This window comes from Manis javanica, chromosome 10 (genome assembly GCF_040802235.1).
Source record: "Manis javanica isolate MJ-LG chromosome 10, MJ_LKY, whole genome shotgun sequence".
NCBI lineage: Eukaryota > Metazoa > Chordata > Mammalia > Pholidota > Manidae > Manis > Manis javanica.
In genome coordinates this window covers 99948601-99971939 of record NC_133165.1, presented here as the reverse complement: position 1 = coordinate 99971939, position 23339 = coordinate 99948601, and the positions used below count along the sequence as shown (strand labels likewise).

Here is a 23339-nt window from a genome sequence, read left to right as displayed (position 1 = left end):
GAACTGATGCTGATACTTAGAACAGAAGCCAAGAAAAATCTAGCAATTGTGAGAATCTTTGCCATTATGGAGTCCCTGTGATATGCCTGAGTGTGAAGGTGTTTGCAAAAGCCTCATGACTTCTCTGGAAATTTTGCTTTTCTGAAAGACTATTTGCCACTGGTCCCTGTGACAGAAAAAGATCCAAGGATACTGTGGGCTCTGACAGAACAAATTTGTTTCTGGAAACCACTGCAGAAAGAAGATGGATGCATGAAACAAAACAAACACGTAACAAGCAGAAAACAGCAACCCCAGTGTTTCCTCCTCTCTGTGCTTTTCCCCGCTCCCCCCACCCCACCAATGCTCCAACATCTGCTCACGTTGAGAATGCCTGATGCCAAAAATAGTACAAGTGAGCTCTGCTCAGCTTCACCTGTAGGACCTAAACATTCAGTGAAGACAGCAGGTTAGCCTGAGCACAGCTATCTTAAGAAGCCCAGAGGCCATTTTCTGAATATGTTCAGAAAGCCCTTGAAAAACAAGGTGAAAAACAAGTTAATCATGAACACCAGGTGGTGGGCAGCTGCGGCCTTCAGACAGCTAACCTTGGTCAGTTAGTCATACATACCAAGCTTATCTTGCTGAAACACTGTATGGCTGAGGGTGTTCTTATCTCGTGAAACCCCCGGGATGTGGCGCCAACCGAAGATTTATGTGTCCTTGGAAAAAAAAAACCCTGTTATGTGCTTGTAGAACAATACTGTCTTTTTAGAAAATGCTATAAAAACCTCCGGCTTTGACTGCTCGGGGTCCTTGTTGAGACCCGCTGCGTCGGGCTAACACTTGGACCCCAGCTAGCTGGTTCCTGAATAAATTCCTCTTGCTTGTTGCATCAAGAGACGCCTTTCGTGAGTGATTTGGGGTGGCGTCCTCCTCTGGGAGAATCCAACACACCCATGGCTTCACTCACCTGGAAAAGCAGTAATAACCTGACTAAATGCTGAATATCCTTAAGACATATTCAACTCTGCTCACATTGCTGCACTTACAGGACAAATGGAGAGAAAATAACCAAGGCGATGACAGTGATCAATGAACATGACCTGCCCAAGCACTATTCTCAGCAAAGTCTGCTTTAGTCTGGGCAGAGTGAGGGAAATAAAAGGGCACAGAGCAAATGGCAGATGCCAGGTAGATGCCCCAGATTTCTGTACACATTTCTAGCATCATCGATTGCCTAATATTAGGTAGGCACTGTGAAATACTCATTAGTTCCCTCCTTAATCTGCACAGTGGGCACACCTGAAGTGAGTATTATCATCCTTACTTATAGCCCAGGAACAGTGGCTCTTCAGTGACTTGCCATGACTTCCACAAGGGCAAAGAAATATATCTGAGATTCTGACCACGTCCTTAAATCATGAGTGCTCTAGTAAAAAACCCAGTGGCAAGAGACAGAAATACAATTCAAAGTAACTTAAGGGGGTGGGAGGAGGACCTTATAAATGATCTTGCTAACTTTAGGCATGGCTAGACTCACGGACTAAAAAATGTCATGTGGACCAACTCTGTCCCTCTTTCTTGATCTGTTCATCTCAGCTTGCCTCAGCTTCATTTCGTGTGTGTGAATTTTATTTTCTTCTGCAGAACTTGCTCCTTAAGATCAGGAAAATGACCAACCACACATGGTTCCAGCCAGTGTTATTATTTATCTTATGATTCCAGAGGAAGAAAAGGACTTTCTTTTTCAGAATCCATGCATAATCTCTCAGGGAGAATGTCCAGGTGACATCCCACCTATCCTTGAACCAATTACCACAGTTAAGGAGGTTGAGTCCCATGACTAACAGCTGACTAAGGCCACACAAAGAGGGAAGGGGAGGCTTTTTGAAAGGAAGGTTGCTGGACAAATAATCCAGGTGTCCATCAGAAACAGCATTTAATGGAACTAGCCGAGACTTAATTTAGATGAAATCCCTTACAAACTTGAGTCCACCAGTTTTCATGTTGTTGATTTCCTTTCGTTTTACATGCTTTCCATTTTCTAAAATATACTTGTGAAAATGGGACTGGAGTGATGAACTTGGAAACACCAATAAGATTTGTATGTGTGTTCTAAAATTAAGAGCCAGTGGTTAGAGGTTTTCTTCCTAGAATAAAAAGTCTATTCGATATTGCAAAACAGAGTCACTGGAATCTTTTGAAGATTATTTTTAAGAGAATGCAATATCACCTTACGATGTTCTTGCCAAAAATGTTCAACCCAAACTTAATCCTTTAAAAAAATCAGACAAATGCAAAAACTTGCCTGGATTCTCCAAAAATGTCAATTTCATAAAAGACCAAAAAAAGAAAAAAATGCTGAGGAACTAAGGAACCACTCCAGATTAAGGGGACTCAAGAATCAAGACAACTAAACACAGTGTGATCTTTAATTAGACCCTAGAGTTAAATATAGAGAGAAATTATGGTTATATAAAGGAAGGTCCTTCTTCTCAAGAGACACAGGTTGAAATATTTAGGGATGAAGACTCAGGATGATGCAACTAATTTTCAAATGATTCAGGATAAAAATGTACAGATAGACCTGGAGAGAGAAAAAAAATGTGGCCAAATGTTAAGAACCTGCAAATTTACATGAAAGTCATATGGGAATTCATTATATATTGTACTGTTCTTGTAACTTTTCTCCAGGTTTCAAATTTTCCAAAATAAAATATTGATGAGAAGGGAAAAAATTAAGGTACAGCCTCATAGAAATCTAAAGTTTATCCCCCACCCACCCATAATACAGAATGAGAAGTTCAAAAAACCTCAGGCATGTAAACACAGGGTCATTATTGCCAGGTTAATTAAATAAAGCAAGTTTTAACAGCTAAGAGCTGCAAGATCCACATCTGTTCATCTGGATGCTGCAGTTGGCGCCACCTGGCGGTTCAGCTTGAATAAGGAGGGTCATTGTTCTGGTCCTATCAGTAGTGATTCCAGGAACCTCCAGGTAATAGCACCCATTTCCTTGACCACATCCAGGAATTTGACTAGGAGTATTCTAGGAACAAAGAGACTCACCCTTCCTTTTTCTATTACTCAAGCAGGATTGTATGTGTTGAGCCAGGGTCGAGGTGAAGGTACTCTGGGTCCAGTCCACATGAGGCGCATTGGCATCCAGAGGCTGCCTGGCTGTATCATGGAAGTAACAGGCTTAGCTCCTCTCTGCCTGCAACAAAGTCTCAGGCTCTGGGAACCTAATGTCCATCATTTCAGTGGTGAAGTATCTTTAAAGTCTGATGCAGTTCTGGGTTTCAAATCATGGCTCAGAGGGAGCTTCACTTAGTCACATGAAAGGTAACCCAGCAACTTTTAAATACCAGTGAGCAATTTAGAAATTATTTGATTCATTATTTTCACTACAACTTATAAAAATTGACAGCAGTTGTATCAATTAAAAGGAATTTATTTAAAAACTTTTCTTTATATATGAACTTAGATGGCCATATTGTTTTAAACTATTTAAAAAATCAACTGTGCACACAGGTATGGTTTGAATACCAACCTGTGCACATACATATACATGGACATGTAAACAAATGTATACAAATGTATATGCAAACATGTTTTGAATACCAATCTGTACACACACACATATATATACATAGTTATACACACACACACACACAAACACACAAGCACATATAGAAACCCAGAAGGTAGTCTAGCTTTTTATTTTGAATTAAAAATTGGCCACGTAATAACACTTTTATATTCCCTGTCCCCACTGCTTCATCTCATCCTTTCTTAAAATGCTATTAATCCAAATAGGGCACATAGTATAATTTATTTAATAGTTCTACTTGCTGATGATTTATACCTTGCCTATTTTTAAGAAAAGATTTGATGAAGATTGAATTAAAGATGGTGGTGGAGACAGAGGCCTTCTCCCAAAACCACATATAATACAAAAATATAATTAATACAACTAATCCTGAAAGAGCAACAGGAAAAAAGGCTGTGCCAGACTGCATACACCTGGAGAAAATAACAGACCTCATGGCAAAGGGTAACATACCAAAGCCGTGATCCAGCAGGACCAAGCCCTTCCCCTACCCCAGCTTACCAGCAGGAGGAACAGAAATGGAGCAGGGAGGGAGTAAAGGCGTAATACTGCTGAAAACAAGCCCAGGAGATCTGCTCTGGGAGCACAAACCTACATTGCATGGTGCTCTGGAGATTAGTGGTTTTGGAAAGCTAAGATAGACAGAATACCTGAAGAGACTGAGATTCCAGCCACTTGGGGAAAACAAGGATCCAAATCTGGCTGCTATGGGACAAAATAAAGGCAGGCAGTCTGAAGAGACTTCCTAACAGTTAGAGGGCTGCTAAAGGGGCAAGGACTGCACAGACCTTACTTCTCAGGAGAAAGGACAAGTGGACAAAATTGGTCAGGTGAACACTGCCCTGCAGGTTGGGAACTTTCAGGACCTTCAGGAGCTCCATCCCCCTGGCTGGCTACACAGCTCCAAGGCCCCCCACCATGATAAGAAGCCTGCTCTGCTTTCCTCCTGGCAAGCCTGCACCTGCCTTGAAAACTGGCAGACACTGTCCTGGTGTCAGGCCAGCCAGAGGGAAGTCCTGCCTATGGCAGCTACAAACACAAGAACACAGAGGGTTACACCTGTGTGCTTGACCCACTGGTTCTGGCAGTGGAGGCAGGCATAGCAGCTGGGAAGTAATAAAAAGGTCTTTCCTCCCCCTGTGACCCCAGATATCGCTCCAGGGGCTGAGCAGCTCCAGGGAGTAGAGCTTCTGGGCACTAAAGGTCCCACCTACAAATATGAAATGGCAAAGGGACCCAGTCAAACCAAAATTCCACAAACACCAGAAAAAGGGCCAAGTGAAACTGAACTCATCAATCTTTCTGAAAGAGATTTCAAAATAAAAACCATAAATATGCTCATGGAGTTATAGAAAAAATTTCAATAATTCAGGGGGGAATTCAGGAATGAGATAAAAACATTGAAGAATTAAGTATCTGAAATGAAACATACAATGGAAGGATTTAAGAGAAGACTAGATGAAGTAGAGGAGACAATAAATGAAATTGAAATTAGAGAACAGAAATACAAAGAAGCTGAGGACACAGAGAGAAAAAAGGATCTTTAGGAATGAAAAACCACTGAGAGAACTGTGTGACCAATCCAAACAGAACAACATTCACATTATAGGGGTGCAAGAAGAAGAAAAAGAGAGAAAAAGGGATAGAAAGTGTCTTTGAGGAGGTAATTGCTGAAAATTTCCCCAATCGGGGGAAGGAGATAGTCTCTCAGGCCATGGAGGTGCACAGATCTCCCAACACAAGAGACCCAAGGAAGACAACACCAAGACATATAATAATTAAAATGGCAAAAGATCGAGGATAAGGACAGGCTATTAAAAGCAGCCAGAGAGAGAAAAAAGATCACCTACAAAGGAAAACCCATCAGGCTATCATCAGATTTCTCAGCAGAAACCTTACAGGCCAGGAGGGAGTGGCATGATGTATTTAATGCAATGAAACAGATGGGCCTCAAACCAAGAATACCTGGCAAGATAATCATTTAAATTTGAAGGAGGGATTAAACAATTTCCAGATAAGCAAAACCTGAGAGAGTCTACCTCCCACAAACAACCTCTACAGGGTATTTTAGAGCGACTGCAATAGATGGAAGTGTTCCTAAGGCTAAACAGATGTCACAGAAGGAAATAAAACCACAGTAAAGAAAGTAGACCAGTTAATCCTAAGCAAATGCAAAATTCAGTCAACCACCCACAAAGTCAGTCAAGGGATACACAAAGTGTACAGAATATGACACCTTATATATAAAGAGTCAGGGAGGAAGAAAAAGAAGAGAGGAAAAAAACCCTTTAGATTGTGTTTGAAACAATGTACGAATTAGCAAGTTAAGTTAGACTATTAGATAGTAAAGAAGCTGCCCTTGAACCTTTGGTAACCACAAATCTAAAACCTGTAATGGCAATAAGTACAGATATATCAATAATTATGCTAAATTAAATGTAAATGTTCTGAATGTACCAAAAGACACAGAGTTAAAGAATGGATAAAAAAGACCTATCTATATGCTGCCTACAAGAGACTCACTTTAAACCCAAACACATACACAGACTAAAAGTGAAAGGATGGGAAAAGATATTTCATGCAAATAATAGGAAGAAAAAAGCAGGAGTTGCAGTACTTGTATCAGACAAAATGAACTACCAAACAAAGAAAGTAACAAGAGACAAAAAAGGACCTTACATAATGATAAAAGGGTCAAACAAGAAAATATAAATATTATAAATGTCTATGCACCCAACATAGGAGCACCTACATATGTGGAACAAATACTAACAGAATTAAAGGGGGAAATAGAATGGAATGCATTCATTTTAGGAGACTTCAACACACCACTCACTCCAAAGGACACATCAACCAGACAGAAAATAAGTAAGGATACAGAGGCACTGAACAATGCATTAGAACAGATGGACTTAACAGACATCTACAGAACACTCCACCCAAAAGCAGCAGGATACACATTCTTCTCAAGTACACATGGAACATTTTCAAGAATAGATCATATTCTAGGTCACAAAATGAGCCTCACTAAATTCAAAAAGATTGAAATTGTGCCAACCAGCTTCTAAGACCACAAAGGTAGGACTAGCAATAAACTACACAAAGAAAACCAAAAAGCCTGCAAACACATGGAGGCTTAACAACATGCTCCTAAATAATCAATGGATCAATGACAAAATAAAAACAGAGATCAGATCAAGCAATAAATAGAGACAAATGACAACAATAATTCAGCACTGCAAAAATTTGTGGGACACAGCAAAGGCCATGCTAAGAGGTAAGTATATTGCAATATAGGCCTACCTCAGGAAAGAACAATCCCAAATGAACAGTCTAAACTCACAATTAATGAAACTAGGAAAAGAAGAACAAATGAGGCCCAAAGTCAGTAGAAGGAGGGACATAATAAATATTAGTGCATAAATAAATGAAATAGAGAAGAATAAAACAATAGAATGAATCAATGAAAGCAGGAGCTGGTTCTTTGAGAAAATAAACAACATAGATAAACCCCTAGCCAGACTTATCAGGAAAAAAGAGAGTTTACACACATACAATCAGAAATAAGAAAAGAAAAATCACTATGGACACCACCAAAACACAAAGAATTATTAGAGAATACCATGAAAATTATATGCTAGCAAACTGAATAACCCAGAAGAAATGGACAACTTTCTAGAAAAATACAACCTTCCAAGGCTGACACAGGAAGAAACAGAAAACCTGAACAGACCATTTACAAGCAACGAATTGAATTTGTAATAAAAAAAAAAACCTAAGAACAAAATCCCTGGAATAGATGGCTTCACTGCTTAATTTTATCAAATATCTAGTGAAGAACTAATACCCATCCTCCTTAAAGTTTTCCAAAAAGTAGAAGAGGAGGGAATTCATTCAAACTTATTTTATTAGGCCAGCATCATTCTAATACCAAAACCAGACAAAGACACCACAAAAAAAGAAAATTACAGACCAGTATCCCTGATGAACATGGACAAAAATACTCAACAAAATATTAGCAAATCAAATTAAAAAATACATCAAAAAGATCACCCATCATGACCAACTAGGATTTATTCCAGGGATGCAAGGATGGTACAATATTCAAAAATCCATCAACATCAAATATCACATATCAACAAAAAGAGGGACAAAAACCACATGATCATCTCCATAGATGACGAAAAAGAATTCAAGAAAATTCAATATCCATTCATGATAAAAACTCTCCACAAAATGGAGGGCAAGTACCTCAACATAATAAAGGCCCATATCCAACAAACCCACAGCCAACATCATGCTTAACAGTGAGAAGCTGAAAGGTTTTACTTTAAGATCAGGAACATAACAAAGATGCCCACTCTCCCCATTTTTATTCAACATAGTACTGGAGGTCCTAGCCACAGCAATCAGACAACACGAAGAAATAAAAGGCATCCAGATTGGCAAAGAACTTCAACTGTCACTCTTTGCATATGACATGATATTGCACATAAAAGACCCTATAGAATCCACTCCAAAACTACTAGATCTAATATGTGAATTCAGCAAAGTTGCAGGATAGAAAATTAATACACAGAAATCTGTTGCATTCCCATACACTAAAGATGAACTAGCAGAAAGAGAAATCAGGAAAACAATTCCATCCATGGTTGCATCAAAAAGAATAAAATACCTAAGAATAAAGCTAATGAAGGAAGGGGAAGACCTATACCCTGAAAACTACAAGACACTCATGAGAGAAATTAAAAAAGACAGGAATAAATGGAAATATATCCCTTGCTCATTTATTTGACAGGAAATAAATACTGTCAAAATGGCCAGCCTTCGTAAAGCAATCTACAGATTCAATGCAGTCCCAATCAAAATATCAAAATACCAAGAGCATTCTTCAATGAACTAGAGCAAATAGTTCTGAAATTCATATGGAACCACAGAAGACCCCCAAATAGCCAAAGAAATCCTGAGAAGGAAGAATAAAGCTGGGGGGATTATGCTCCCCAACTTCAAGCTCTACTACAAAGCCACAGTAATCAAGACAATTTGGTAGTGGCACAAGAACAGACCCACAGATCAATGGAACAGACTAGAGAGCCCACATATAAAGCATATATGGTCAATTAATATACTATAAAGGAGCCATGGATATATAATGGGGAAATGACAGCCTCTTCAACAACTGTTGTTGGCAAAACTGGATGGCTACATGTAAGGGAATGAAACTGGATTATTGTCTAATTCCATACATATAAGTAAACTCAAAATGGATCAAAGACCCTAATGTAAGTCATCAAACCATAAAACTCTTAGAAGAAAACATAGGCAAAAACCTCTTAAATGTGAACATGAGCAACTTTTTCCTGAACACATCTTCTCGGGCAGGAGAAACAAAAATAAAAATGAAGAAATGGGACTACATCAAACCAAAAAGCTTCTGTACAGCAAAGGACACCATCAATAGAACAAAAAAGGCATCCTAAAGTATGGGACAATGTATTTTTAAATGACATAGCCGACAAGGGGTTGTTAACATCCAAAATATATAAAGAACTCACACTCCCAACACCCAAAGAGCAAATAACCCAATTAAATGGGTGGAGGATCTGAACAGAGACTTCTCAAAAAGAAGTTCAGATGACCAACAGGCACATGAAGATGCTCCATATTGCTAATTATCAGGGAAATGCAAATTAAAACCACAATGAGATATCACCTCACACCAGTTAGGATGGCCAAAATAGAAAAGATAGGAACAACAAATGCTGGTGAGGATACAAAGAAAGGGGAACCCTCCTACACTGCTCGTGGGAATGTAAATTAGTTCAACCATTGTCAAAAGCCATATGGAGATTCCTTGAAAAACTAAAAATAGAAATACCACTTAACCCAGGAATCTACTCCTAGGAATTTACCCAAAGGAAACAAGATCTCAGATTCAAAAAGACACAGGCACCCCTATTTTTATTGTAGCAATATTTACAATAGCCAAGATATGGAAGCAACCTAAGTGTACATCAGTAGATGAATGGATAAAGAAGGTGTGGTACATATACACAATGGAATACTATTAAGCTATGAGAAGAAAACAAATCCTACCATTTGCAACAACATGAATGGAGCTGGAGGGTATTATGCTCAGTGAAATAAGCCAGGCGGAGAAAGACAAGTATCACATGAATTCCCTCAATTGTGGAGTATAACAACAAAACAAAACTGAAGGAACAAAACAGCAACAGACTCACAGACTTCAAGAAGAGACTAGCAGTTACCAAAGGGGAGGCAGTAGGGAGGGTTGGGGGGAGGGAAGGGGGTGGAGATTGTGGGGTATTAGGATTGGTACACATGGTGGGGAGGGTCATGGGGAAGACAGTGCAGCACAGAGAAGATAAGTAGTGACTCTGTGGCATCTTACTGCACTGATGGATAGTGATTTCAATGGGGTATGAGGGAGACTTGATAATATGGGTAAATGTAGTAACCACAATGTTTTTCATGTGAAACTTTCATGAGTATATATCAATTATACCTTAATAAAAAATAATAACTTGCTGTTTCAAGTTTTCACATCTTTGAAAAGGGTTTTCCACTTTTTCCAATATTTCTACTCCTACCCAGTCTTAAGTTCAGTTGTCTTCCCTACAGAGGCTTCCCAGCTATCCCAAACATAGTTGATCAGTCCCTTCTTTAAGTTTTATAAATGTTTGTATATTTAAGTATTCAATTACCTGTTTGTCTTCCCAAATTGATGCAATTTCACAATAACCCAGTCAATTGATAATATTAATAGTTATACCAGAAGCTCCCATGTATAGATGCCTACCATGTACCAGATACTGTGCTAGGCATTTACAACTACCTCATGTGGCACATACTATGATCCCCACTTTACAGATGAGAAAACTAAGATTTAAGTAATTGTGTCTTTGGGGAGAAGGATGTAAATTGATTCCCCAGTAGAGAAGTCAGATCACATGGAATCTTTTCTTTCTATCACACATACATCAAAATAACAGCTTATATACTTTTAAATTTAAAAATCTATATTCATGGTTAAAAATAAAGTTTCTATAGGAAAGGAAAACAGTCATGCATAGTAATGAGTGAAGGTTGAGGCCACAAGCTTACAAATTAATGAGGTAATCCAAACCCATGAAAGGTACCAACAAATCAAACAAATGAGAAAATTTATACTCAGAGGAAAAGAAATACAAGAAACCCCAAACAACTTTTAATTATGTTTAAAATCTTGAAAGAAATAAAGGATAGAGGCTATAATCACAAAGTAAGAATTGTGAAAAACTACCAATAAAAAATTGTGGAAAATAAAAAAATTGAAAAGGTGTAAATGGTTCACTGAATTTAATTAAAGAATCAGTGACTCAAAGTGAGAATATCATCCAAAATACAGCTCAGAGAAGTGAAGTGACAGAAAATACCAAAGTGAAGAGACATAAAATATTGTAATGCTCTGACATAAGTCTTTAAGACAAAAAGGTACATCAAAGGTATATAAAAAGGTTTATCCAGGTATATGAAGTAAGGCCAAAAAATTTAATTTCCACTCACTCTTAAATATGTCATAGAAGCAGAACAGCAGAATATCAAGAAAGAGAAAATTCTTAAAAGCCACCAAAGAAAAACTACAATGACAGACTGATATAAAATTTCTAGGCAGCAAAAATAGATGCCTGGATAAATGGAATTATATCTCAAAAGTACCAAGGAAAGGCAATACTCAAGCTAGAATTTTATACCCAGCTAAAACAACATTTAACTTACTTGAATTTTATACCATGTGAAACTGTTCCATATTCCCAAGGCTAATATAATAAAAGAGAGAAAGATAAAGAAATAGGTATATTCAGGCAAAGACTAAACTAGGATATTATCCAAAGATCTTCCTTTAGAAATTACTAAAGGAAGAAGAAAAATAATCCATAATTGAGGAATGCAATTACTGACTATAAAGTGGAAATAATTATGGCTTTAAAACTTTTAAGAAAAGTTTTTAAGAAAAACTTTTTCTTATTTAGAGACAAAATGAACCTAAAATTCTAGATAACATGAAAAATGGTGATGGGTGGGGTTAAGATGGAAGATAAACATGGTTTCTTGTTTTCTTGGAGAGTAGTATTTTATGTGTGTGTTAAAAATTTTAATGTAACCATTAACAGAAATAAAACATTAGCAAACTGGTTTAAAAAGGGGGCAAAGAGAACAGAAGGCAGGAAAGGAGAAAAAGAAACAAAAGAGAAACTGTGAAAATAGAAATGCAGAGTAAAATAGCAGAGAGAGCCCACAATTACATCAGAAATCACAATAAACATAGATGGATTAAATTCACAAAATAAAGACCTCTAGATTGAATGAAACAAGCAAAATTAAATATTGTGAGTAACACACCTAAGTGGAATCTTTCTATTTCCTCTGAGCTGAATGTGTGTATGTGTGGGTGGGTGTTGTGTGCATGTGTGTTTTAAGGGACAGGGTGCAAATTCAGTCTACATGCTCATTATAAAGGATTTTGGTGGCACTTAAAAACTTTGTGGGCCCAGTAGCACAGTTTGAACTTTGGCATGCATTCTTTTATAAGGCGTTAATTCCATTAATTAAGATTTTTTTCACTGGAAGTTCTTCATTTGAAAAATGCAGAATATTGAATGTGAAGCAGAGTATAGTGAACATTCAAAAAGGTGATATCTATGAGATAGATTAAGAGACATCTCAAAATATTATCAGGTTTATTTCATTGTGTGAGAAATAGGTCAACATTACCATTTTATTCTAAATGCAGCCATTAAAATACCAAGGGAAAATTTCACATATCACTGATTAGTCACTTGACAATTTTAGCCAGATCTTTATTCTTTCCTGGGGCCTGTATAAATCAATTGTAACAAATTGTGCAATTAACATTCTTGCAACTGACTGCTTGTGGCAGATTTAAATTCCCTTTTGCAAGAGAGCCAAAAACTCTCCTTTGCCTCCTAAGCTCAAAAGCCAGAAAGCAGCTGAAAGATGGTCACTGCTTTGTTCCTGAATGGAGCTAATTATAGTGTTTGTCTGCAGCAGGATGGGCGCCCTGCAGTCAGTGTGTAAATAGGGACAATTAGAGCTCATTTCAAGTAGACATTATTTCTAAAAAAGGAAACAGAACTTCAGATTTTAATTACTCTCATAAGAATTGTTACATTAAACAGAACCTGACCATTTTTTTTTCTTACAATTCAGTTCAAGGAACATGACAATTCTCTGACATAAGATTGTTCTAATTTTAACATTTCTACAGATGGTTTGGTGAGAATGTGAAGTTTATTCCTCTCTTCTTTCCTCACTAGATTTATTTTAATCCAACATCACAGTCCATTTAAAATAACTTGCATAGTATTGAAATATGGATTTTGTTCCTACACCTTCTTAGAATCATTATTTTTCAATGTTTTAAAATGCAACTATTCAACCATTCATTAAAACATTGATATATTTTCTGAGCATTGCAATGCATGCTTTGGAAACATTTTCTTATTTAATCCTCTTTCTATTTTATGAGTGTTAGTCTCATTTTATTGTTGAGGTGGGTGTGACTACTTGAGCAACCTCACATAGCTAGTGAGTGGTGGAACTGTGATGTTAACCTAGCCTTCTTCCAGAGCCCTTTCCTGCCAGCAGATTTTAGAAGGCAGTAGCAGTCAGTGGCTGTCCGCAGAGAACTTGGCTAGGGAGACATGAGACATTATCTCAAGTAGTTAGGATCCACTGTAGGAATTTGGAAGAGTGCGTGAGTGAGTGAGGGAGTATGTCTGGGGGGAGGAAGCCCTTCTGTCTTGGAGTGTGCAATTTATCCAGGTGCAAATGTATGGGGGCTGGGACTGGGAGGGGAGGTTGGCCAGTGGAGGGAGAACAGGTTCAAAGAAAGACCTCAGATGAGGCAGCCTCTGCTCTAGGCAGTTTTTAGGTTATAATCCAGGATCAAATGGTTGGCCTCTCTCCAAGATCTGTTAAGCTTACACAGTGAGCTGACTGCTTCGAAATGCTTCCTCTTCTCATTTATTTTTATTCTGTCTATATTCTGAAGCTGACCCTGTTGCATTATCTCCCTGATTTTCTTCTCTCCTCTGAGTATTTGTTATGCACATTACACAAGTCACTGATTCATTTTATATTGTTTTAGGCTGTTTGTTTGTTTTTTTTTCAGAGCAACACACTTCTGCCCTAATGGAATAACCTATCCTTGAATGATTTATTTGATGGAAGCAATAAAACCATGTGCCAGAATGTTCTTTAACCCACAAAATCCCTCTATAGAAAAGAAATAGTTTCATTTTGTCATTACTCCTTGAAAATCGCTGTTTCCCTTTTCTTTTTCATAGCCAGACCCTGACCAGCCACACCTAGAATTCCATGTAGCATGTAGCCTTGAAATTAAAAAAAAAAAGTTACAAGAGCGGGTGGGCAGATACTGAAGAAAAAATAGAGGCAGAGGAGTTATTTTTTCAATTTCACTGTGCTCTCAGTCTTTCTCTCTCTCTCTCTTTCTTTTTTTCCTGGAAGGATAGTATCAAGTTCTCCCAGGAGACAGACTCTGAGATGGAGATTTGCATGCATCTTGCATACTGGGCAGCGCTGCCTGGTCAGCACCTGTGAGGGTCGGGAAGGAAACGGGACTGAGCACAGCACCTGTGAGGGTCGGGAAGGAAACGGGACTGAGCACAGCACCTGTGAGGGTCGGGAAGGAAACGGGACTGAGCACAAGGAGTGATTGGCCTGTGATGCTCTCACAACAGACATCTTGGCTGGTTCCACAAGGAGCTCGGGAGCCTGGATGGCCCTTCAGGAGGGCCCCACCTTGAGGACATAGGGATGAGCCTTTATACCTATGCATTGACCAGTCATTGACTGCAGGCTGCCCCACAGATGAAGTGGATCTATTCAAACAAAGACAATTAGGAACTGAGGAAGTTCAAAACCCCACTGAGAGTAAAATGATGAACCTGCCAGCACTGGGAGCAGCCAGAGGAGTGAGTACTTGAGTCCTGAAAGTACTTATGAAATATGTCAGCCATACAATAGAGAAGAATACAACACCTGCATTCCCATAATCCAGGTTAAGAAATAGAACATGACAAATTCAGGTGAATTATACCCAGTGTCCTTTTACCCAACTCCATATTTCAACCTCTCCCTCAGGAAGTAACCACCATTCTCAACTCGATGGCTGTCTTTTTCAGGTAAGGTGACCAATTGTCTTGGTTTGCCTAAAACTAGGGGTTTCTGAGGATATGGAACTTCCCGTGGTAAAACAGTGAAAGTTCTAGGCAAACCAGTATGTTTGGTCACCCTCCAAGGTATATTTTATGCTTTCACTACACATATATCAATTCAGTTCACAAATAATATATTGTACAATAGTCTATGTTTAAACTTTATATAAATGAGATCACACTGCATTATCATTCTACAACTTGTTTTTTTAAAGCTCAATATAATATTTGTGAGACTCAGTCATGTTAATTCAAATGTATTCATTTTCACAGCTCCAGAAGATTCCACTGTTTGGAACAACCAAGTTTATTTATTCATTGTGCTGCTGCTGGGACATTTTGGATGTTTCCAGCTGTTCATTTCAATCTATGCTGTAATTCACATGATTGTATCTACCTCCATGCACATGTCTGAGGGTTTTTTCACATAGAAGTAGAACTGCTGGGCTGTCTTGTACACCTAGATAACCGGAAAATTGCTCTCCAAAGGGATTGTACTAATTTTCCTCCCCATTCGCCATTTTTGAGGGCTGCTGTTTCTCTGCATCTTTACCAAAGTTTGGTATTATCAGAATCTGAAAATTGTGAAATCTAAGATATGTGAAATTCTGGTTTCCTTTTTAACAAAAATCTGTTTGTACTGCTCCCTACAGATTTTGATGGGTGTTAAAATGTAAATAGTCACCAGATTTTGATTCTGTAAGATAACGATTTTGTTCCGTGAACTTCATGAGGATAGACTCCAGGTCTAATTGGTTTTGAATACCCAGAAACCATCACAATGCTTGTCCCAGAGCAGTCACTCAGTATATGCTTATTGAATTAGTGAATGACCAAATTTTCTAAGTGTTCAATATCTTGATGACACCTTCTTTAATATTTATAGAGGACCTAATAGTCATTCATTCATTCAGCAAATATTTATCAAGCACCTACCATGTCCCAAGCACTGTTCCAAGGGTGAGAGTATAGCAGCGAACAAAACAGACAAAATTCCAGCCTTTGTGAGGCTTATATGCTAGTGTTATTTACTCAGCTCCAAACTGCAGTGGATGCAGATACAGATCAGTTAGGCATGAAGTGATCAGAGAAGGCTGCGTGAAGATCTTCACCCAGGTGGCCTCAGAGGAAGGAGCACTTAAGGTATCTGGAGGAAAGATGTGAGAGCACTGAGACGGAAGTGCGTGGAGTGTTTGCGTAACAGTGAGAAGAAAAGTGTTCTAGTGAGGAGGAGGATCTACAGCTGGACCCCAGGGTAGATCTAACAAAGGGCCTTGGAAGCAAGTTCAAAAATTCGTATTTGTAGAGTGAGAAACACTGACTCAAGAAAGTGTTTGGAGCAAGGAAGCAACATGGCAAAAGATATGCAAGGAAGATAGGTCTGATTTTTCCAAAGATGGCACATAGATGGCCAACAGACACATGAAAAGATGCCCAGCATCAGTGATCAACAGGGAAATGTAAGTCAAAACCACAGTGAGATATCACCTCACACCAGTGAGAGTGGCTAATAACAAGAAGAAGAGAAATAACTGCTGGCGAGGATATGGAGAAGAGGGAACCCTCCTACACTGTTGATGGGAATGTAAATTGATGTAGTCACTATGGGAAGCAGTATGAAGGTTTCTCAGAAAAATAAAAATAGAAATATCATATGAACCAGTAATTTCACTTCTGGTAATTTACCCAAAGGAAATAAAATCACTAAGTCAAAAAGATATATGCACACCTATGTTTACCACAGCATTATTTACAATAACCAAGTTGTAGAAGCAACCTAAGTGTCCATCAATTGATAAATGGATAAAGAAGATGTAGTACATATATATAGTGGAATGTTATTCAGCCATAAAAAAGAATGAAATCTCGCCATTTGTGACAACATGGATGAACCCAGAGGGTATTATACTAGTGAAATAAGTCAGAAAGAGACAAATACCATATGATTTCACTTATATGTGGAATCTAAAAAGCAAAACAAATGAACAAACAAAAAAGAAATAGATTTATAAACACAGAGAATACACTGGTGGTTGACACAGGGGAAGGGTGTGGGGGTGGATAAAATAGGAGAAGGGGAAGAAATAGAATGTTTGGTATCTTGATCTGGATGATGGTCAAATGAGTGTATATACGTGTCAAAATTCACTGAACTGTATACTGAGATCTGTGCATTTTATTGTATGTACCTCAACTTAAAAAGGAAAAAAAAATCAGGCCAAAAAACACATGTGGGTACCTTCATCTGGGGCATGGCCAGGTTGCACTAATCCTGTCTCTTTAGTAGCTCCTGTAGTCACAAGCTGGTAGTTTTCCTAAAAGGCAAACCCAATCATGTCACTGCTGTTTCACATCCATTAGCTGCCTCCATATGCCTCATGATAAAAATCCAAGCTACAAAACACAGTTCCAAGGCCCCACATAACCTGGCTGTGTCCACCTGTTGCAATGCCTTCATAGCTCTGCATTACAAACTGTGAGTGATGTTTCAAATTTCCATACCTCAGCACCCTGCCACTCGTTCTACTCAACACATGCTTCCCCAAGTATCTGGAAACTCTTATCTTTCACATTCTCATTACTTCATTAGCTTCTAAGAGAGCCTTCCCTGGAAATGGAGAGACTGCCACTCATTTGTAATCGACCCCTTTACCGCAGTGGGCTTGCAGCTCTGCTTCCAACTTGGTCTTCTCTGCTGAAGAGCAAGCATTTTTACAGCACAGTCTGTGTCAAACCCTGCGCATAGACGTCACTTCTGCTGGGCTGCAAGCTCATGAGGAGTTGACCCATATCTATTTTGTTGACCTTAACCCAGAGGTGAGTACATATAGTACATGTTAATACATCTTTGTTGAATTCACAGAAGACAGAAAGTACTTAATAAATATTGAATGGATGAATGAATGAATGACTTCTAAGTGTTAGGTCATGGGAAGGGAGTTGGACTCAATTTTCCAACCTAGGGATTCATATTCTTTGGCTCACAGCCTGTTGATTAAAATTTATAAAGCTAGCCATCTGCAGGAACCTATTTTGTGACATGCCTAATGTATGACTCACAGTCAGACATTTAGTTGGTGCACCTGTGTGGGTGAGGATGATGCCCATATACTGATTATCAAATAGCAAGTGTCCTGGGTTTGTGATGAAAGAAAGTATCAAGGGACTTAATCACTAACTGGGTCTCACTCCACAAACAATGGGAAATCACCCAGTGTTTAGCCCTCACCCGAAGACATTTTCCTCCTTAGCTAACACTTCTTTTCTAATACCATTTGCAAGCAAGGCAGAGCCATTTAACTTCAAATAAAGCCAGTCAGAGCATATGACCTTGAGATTTAAAACCACAAAGTGAGTAAGTACAAAGTGAATGACAACCATTCCATGTACTTCCTGGATACCACAGATCTCTTCAGACCAAAGGTTATTCCAAGGAGTGCTCTCCTACAACTTCAAAAGAAAAAGGAAACATAAGAAAAGCCCAGTAAATAATCCGTGTCAGCATGTTCTAAAACTCCAGCACTGTGCCCCCCTGCTCACAGTAGGTCCTCACTTGAAAAAATGAGTGAATTAATGGATGGATGGATGGATGAATAAATTTCCATTCCTGATTTCTCCTATAAGTGCCAAAGATGACTACCATACAAAATTAGGAAAAAAGCAAGTTCATTTGTAATTTTTCTTCTTGAGAATGATTGCACTTTGTATCTTGATTTTGTTTGAAGAGAAGCCAAGCACTACCTTCCTATTGCTGACATTTGTATAGCTATAAATAAATCACCTTAACTCTTCTCCTTCAATAGTTTCTCTTTTGCTTCCCACATCGAGGCCAAATTCTTGAGCCAGACCTTCAGGCTTCATGCAGTGTGGGTCCTGTTCCCCACCCTTCCTCTGCAAGCTCTGTACTCTGCAGCCCGAGGGAACTATTTCTATATGTGTTCCAGAATTTCCTGCCTGTGCCATAGCTCCACCGATGCCTCCAGATGGAATGCAAGTTCATGCTGGCTGCAGCATCGGGTGACAGGTTCCGAGCTTCGGCTGCAATTCAAGACCGGCCCCACCATTTACCGTTGTGTGACGCTGAATGACCCTGTGATGCTGGTTTGCCTGTTTGCTCTCAGACACAGCCCTTTCCTTCCCATTTCCTTCCTTCCTCTGAGCCCTCTATGCTGGTGCTTCCCAGACACTGGAGTCAGCGAGAAGAAGGCACCAGTGGGCCATCTGAGGACAGGAAAAGGGAGAAGCTGGAGTTTCTCCTCTCTGGCTGCCTCGGGCAGCATCTCTGGAAGCAACAACATCTCCTTGACTCCAGCGCCTGCCAGACAGGCCTGCTGTGGTTTCAGCTTCCTGGGATGGAAAGGGAGGGAAGGAGCACCAGTGGGCTCAGGTGACCCTGCATCGCTGTGCCCGGAGCAGCAGGATGTGCCCACTGCAGTTCTCATTTGTGTGACCCAATATATTCTTTCAAAACTTAAGCCATTGTCTGGCATGTGCATACAGTGAGACAACGAATTTGACCGGATCTGTACTGTTGGAACTCAACCAGGAGTTGGGAAGGATGCAAGTTGTAGCACCCCAAAATCTCATGACTATAGACTATCTACGGTTAAAAGAACATATGGGATGTGAACAGATCCCAGAAACGGGCTGCTTTAATTTGTCTGATGGTTCAAGTACAGTTGGACAATATCCATCATATCATAGATAAATTTTCGCAAATGCCTAGGGTGCCTAAATGGTTTTCTTGGCTTCACTGGAGATGGATGGTAATTATAGATTTGCTTTGTTTATGTCACCGTATTCCTATTATGTTAATATGTGTGTGCAAATTAGTTAGTAGTTTAAAACCTATACATACTTAAGGTACTCTACAAGAAGATATGTCAAAGAAATAATCAATCGTCCCATGTTTCCTTCCATATGCTACCTCTATAGCTTTTCTTCTTCCTTCCTAATTACAACCCTTAAATATAATTCGTGCCTCATATCGAATTTACCGAGTATCATAATTCCTCCAGGTGGTAAAGATACCTCGAGACAAGTGCTGGGCATAGAAGCCACAGGGCATAAATCTGCAAAGAAGTAAAAAGCTAACCTTTTCAAACAATATGGCTTCTCTCTCACTTACCAACTTTACATTTCCCTGTATGGCCCCGGAAGATGGCTGGTTAGCCAGAGACGGGTAAGATTCCTCAAGGGAGGAACAACCTAAGACAGGCACAGTCGCATGGGGGCCATCAGGTGAGAATTTGGGGATCAACAGAGGTGAGGCTCAGAACCTCACACCCTCTGCTTTGAGAGAAATCTTATGCATCCGTGGATGTTTCGCTGCCCTTGTCTAGCCTGGATTAATACTTAGTCCATAGGCACACACCTGATCATCTGATCATCTACATTTGCCCTCTTACAGCACTAAACTATGTTTTCTACCTTTATCTTGCATCTACCTACCACTTCAGCATTTTATTAAAAATAAAAATAATAATAATAATAGAGGGAGAAATGTGGGATCAACATATAAATCAAGTACAAAAATCAAATGAATATTCATATTTGACCTGATTGTTTGTTTATAGGTCATAATGTGTGATCAAAACCGAAAGTTTCTGTGATGAATGCCCTTGTACTGTTCACCATGTAAGAATTTATTCACTATGTAAGAATTCGTTCACCATGTAAGAACTTGTTCATTATGCTTCAGAAGACTGGAGACTGACGAGAATTAGGCTTGAGATGGATTAATGATTGTACATTGAGCATTGACCCCCTATACTGAATTTTATTGTTGTTAACAACCATTTGATCAATAAATATGAGAGATGCCCTCTCAAAAAAAAAAAAAAAAAAACTTAAGCCATTGTGGCTTGGGTTTTTCCACCATTAGCAGCAAATGATTTTTATTAATTTGATCCCTCAGTTAAGAATTATTCTCACTTATCAAATAGGTAAGAGAAAAACTGTTCTTCAATCTCAACAATGCATGATAGAAAATTATATTTGATGTAGGAGAGATGTGGAAGTTCAGAAGATGGAGAATGACTTTCATCATGACCTGTGGGGAATAGAACCAAGGTAGTGGCCTTTATTCAGGTTGGAACGGAAAGCCAAGGGAAGTTTTGGAGCAGCGGTGTGTCAGGATTGAAGCTGAGCTGTAGGCAGATTACTGTGGGCACAAGGTGGGCCTGCAGAGCTGCTGCACAGCACAACCCAGGGGCACCATTCACTTAGCATATGTCGTGAATGGTGCTCCCCAGAAGTTGTGCAGTGGGCAGCCTTGAGCCATGGAGAGAAGCTGAAAGCATGGCCAAAGACCTACTGTCTTCCAGGAGAGAGGTGGGAAGGCCATGGGCTTTGGTGATAACAGAGGGAGGGGCTGGATGTGAGACACACTCCAGAATAATTGGAAAGTTTCCACGTGGAGGGAGGAAGGGACATCAACAGAAACAGGGGAGTTTGGAAGCAGAGTTGATTTAATGGAAATGAAAGTTCCTTCTTAGATATGAGATTCTGAGGTAGTAATGGGAGAAAGCTGATGGCTGCTGACAATGAAACTGGGGCTCAGGGAACTAGTGCTAGAAATAAAGGTCTGGAAATTGTTCACATGGAAATGGCACTGGAAATTGCAATTTGGAAGAAATTGCCAGGAGAGAAAATATTTGTTAGAAGAGGGCCAAGGAGTGGTCCTTAGAGAGTAGCTACACGGAAAGGGTAGAAAAGGAACACAAGTCAGAAAACTCGAGTGAGGAGTGAGGGATCAGAGACTCATGAAAGAATTCAGGACTGTGTCAGGAGGACCAAGGGAGGAACATCAAAAAGGAGGGTCTGGCCATCCCCACACCCTCTTCCCCCACCCCAGTGATTGCTGAAGTGTTTGTCAGGATGGAGCTTCCACTGGCCTGGGGCCCTGAGCAACTATGATGAGCAGAGCCCCAGAGGACCATGGTAGACGCCCAGCATGGACTTGAAGTAACTTTTGTTGCTATAAGCCACAAAGAGTACTTTGTTTCTGCAGCAAAGCCTAGCCTATCCTGACCGCCACATCATGCCCAACTGCACACTAAGGAATGGGTGAAGAAGAGAGGAGGTGTCATCACAGAGTTGGGCATGTTTGTAGGATTAAGTGGGAAAACTAGTAGAAGAGAAACTAAAGATGTAGGAGAGGATGTAGCTGTTTGGTCTCAGCTCTGGGGAAGGCCAAGGACCCCTCCTCCTCTGCACACCAGCATACCACAGACCAGGCACATGGGACATGTGTCCAACACACCAGGTCTTCCCAGGACACCTAGGGGTCCCTTGGGCCTACAAGTCAGCCAGGAGGATGCTGCAAAGGCTCAGAAAGCATTGTTCTATGAGTCATAGCAATGCATTTTATAGGACAATTTCCTCTGCCATCTGCTGGGGCAGGAACAAGGCACTGAGATGTTAAATCACAGGGAGCATCTGCTCGAAGCTGTGCTCCTCTGACATAACCAAGGCAGCTATAGGGAGACCAGCCTTTCCACATGCGAACGGTTTGAGATCCCATCTCTATTCTGTGGCACCCTTAGGACCAAAGGAGAGCTTAGTGGAGGTGGTGGGGAAAAATCATCTGCCACAGGAAATCCTGTGTAGTTAGAGAAGCATCCTTGTATTAGAGACGTGTTTGATTTTTAAGTAATAGCTTACCCAAAGAAAGCCCAGATTCCTTCCTGTTTCCAGTCTCTTCTTAAGAATTTGATTCTTACTGCTCTGTTTTCTGAGTAACAACTGGTAGTAAAGATTCTTGTTCTTGAGGCTCAGATACATAGACCATTTTTTCATTTCTTTTATGGGGTCCTGATCTGAAGCAATATGAGAAAAGACAAGCTATTCTCATCAAAGTAGTTATTCCATGGAAAAAATAAATTACAAAGAAAGAACTGAGTGGAATACCATCAAAAAGAACATCACACTATTTTTTTTTAACCACTTGAAATATTTCAACCTAGAGAGCAGTAGCCAGTCTTATGACTGTACCCCTAGTGAGGCAGGAGGTAGCCAGTGGGGTAGGTAGAACAGGGTATTTGCCCTGGTAGAGGTAGGCCAAGCAGGGCACTGGCGCTGGGCATTGTAGTCAGCCGGCCAAGTGGGACCCTGGTCAACAAAAAAACCTCACCCTGAAAGAATCGGTACAGAAAGCTGACCCTAGCAACAAGCCCTGACCAAACACGTGAACTTCCTCCTTCAGGGCTTATAAACCCCTAGGCATGGCAGCCCTAGCGGCATCCTGCCTTGGAGCCCCTCCTGATTAGCAGGGGCCTTTTTCTTTTCACTCCTCATTAAAAGCTTTGCTGGTTGCTCCATACTCTTGTCTGTCAGTGTCATTCTTTGTCGTCTCTGAGACATGATCAAGAAAAACAGCATCTCAGCCGGTAACACTAGCACACAGCTTAGTATCTGACACAGCGAAGATGCTCAGAAAAGTTATTGGCTAGATGAGCAAATGAATGAATCAAAGTGTTTCA

At 39.8% G+C, this 23339-nt stretch overlaps 1 protein-coding gene across 1 annotated transcript in view; it reads left to right on the top strand.

Moving 5' to 3' along the window:
* The window catches only part of LOC140843905 (nuclear envelope pore membrane protein POM 121-like), a 47066-nt gene that overhangs the window by 652 nt on the left and 23075 nt on the right, over nt 1-23339 (top strand). The window lies entirely within an intron of this gene.